Source organism: Pundamilia nyererei, unplaced genomic scaffold (genome assembly GCF_000239375.1).
Source record: "Pundamilia nyererei isolate P.nyererei 1_Seehausen unplaced genomic scaffold, PunNye1.0 scaffold00497, whole genome shotgun sequence".
In the NCBI taxonomy this organism is placed as follows: domain Eukaryota; kingdom Metazoa; phylum Chordata; class Actinopteri; order Cichliformes; family Cichlidae; genus Pundamilia; species Pundamilia nyererei.
In genome coordinates this window covers 92,684-94,689 of record NW_005187898.1, presented here as the reverse complement: position 1 = coordinate 94,689, position 2,006 = coordinate 92,684, and positions in this window count along the sequence as shown.

Genomic DNA, 2,006 nt, shown 5'->3' with positions numbered 1-2,006 from the left:
TGTCATCCCTGGTTTCTAATTGAATAATAATAAAATAAAAACTGTCCCACAAGTCACCTGTTCAGGTTCATTTGATGATTAAAAAGCCTCGCCCTGCGTTATATAAATAAGAAAACAGTACAAAAGTGCAAAAAGCATCTGATACTGTGGAGACCTCACCTGGTGAAGCTCTGACACACCAGCTATTGTAGGATCCAGGATGAAGGACATTAGGAAAATGAAGCAAAATAAGCAGTCTCGTTTGTTTATTAATGGTTTACTGATAAGGTATATACAACTCGCTCTTTATATTTGATTTATATAGAACAACAAGAAAAGACAATAACCCGACGGACCAGATGCAGGAATCCAAAACATGCTAGTTGTGTTTTATTATGATTCATTTAATACTGATGACGGATTTTTAGACTAACAAAACCAACAGATTCTCCACTTCTTTTAAGTGTCTCCCAGTGCAGTTCTTCGCACATTTTATTTCCTGCAACTGGTCCGTCAGGTTATTGTCTCCCCAGAAACACTTCCCTTGTGCTTTTGGAAATCTGTTTTTTCCTATTTCCGTTGTCGGTTTTCCTATTTCCGTTGTGTTTTGTGTGCTTTTGCAGCGTTTTTCTTATTGCTGGTGTTTTCTTAAGTTGCAGTCTGTTTGGCCTCTCAGGGCCACAGTATTGGGCCTCTTGAGGAGGTCATGTCTCTGTGAATGGCTGCGTCCCAATCCAGCAACCACACACTTCGGAGTACGTATTTTGAGACCTATCACGTCACAGCGACGCGACGATGGCTGTCCCAATCCGAAGTGTACTCCAAATGCGCAGTCAATTTCCCCAGATTTGAATTGTGGTCCGGTGTACACTTTGTGGTCCCATATATCCCACAATTCATAGCGCGGCGGTGGGTGTGGATAATTTTGCTGAAAAAAGCGGCAGACGGCTGAAGCGGGGCGGCTGAAGAGTAAACTTTCAAAAGTAAGTACTGAATATTAGAATAGAATAGAATAGAATTCAACTTTATTGTCATTGCACATGCACAGGTACAGGGCAACGAAATGCAGTTTGCATCCATCCAGAAGTGCTTTAGTGATATAGATATATTACAATATATATTAGCAATAGTATAGATATGTGAGTATATTACAGAAATGGGTCTATTATGGTATGTTATAATGTACACGGTATGAGCCACATTAATTTAATTCTAAAGCTAAAGAGTAACAGAAATATTTGTCATGCTCTTGCAGTTTTGAGCTGTTTTCATCTGTACTCTAGTGTTTTCTATGAATTCTGCTTCTAGTAACTCTGACTTTAGATTTTGTGAAGTGATATTATTGGGCTCTGGTTCAGTTGTCATGTTAGTGTTTGTTCCTCCAGCTGAGTCGTCTGTTTCTATGATCCTGTTTATTCTGAGTAGTGTTGTTTGTGTGTTTATTTCTTGTTTTACTTTGATAGACACTTTTCTCATGTGTCTTGTTTCGACTTCTTACTTCCTGCATGTATTGACTTTCGAATCCCCAGGTATTGCCCAGTATGTAGTCCTGTCTCAGCCAAGTAAAGGCTCATTATCATTTGAATCTGCCTACGTGCCCGATGCTTGGGTCCTCTCTCCACCAAGTTATGACACATGTATTGGTGTCCTGGATGTTTGATCTGTTTTCTGATCATTAATTCGAGAAAAGTTTAAAAAATGCATTTTGGGTAAACTTTTAAAGGTCATATCACCTTGCAGGATAGGTGGCTGGATAAAACAAGTTATAGCACAGGAAAGGTCTCCCTTTACATGTATTTTGATACCAGAATCAGTTCAACATGTTGTAATTTAACCACATGTTAACACCTGTGAACGCAGCTTATGGCTGTTGAAGGAAGAAACAACACTGGTGTTCACGTCCTGTATAATAGTTTGGAAGTACCACTTTACTCAAACAACTTTAGGACTTTAGGAGAGTCTGGATCACTGAGGCTCTTTTTGCAATTTGCTGCTGTGTTAATTTTCTTCTGATGCAAAGCAGAATT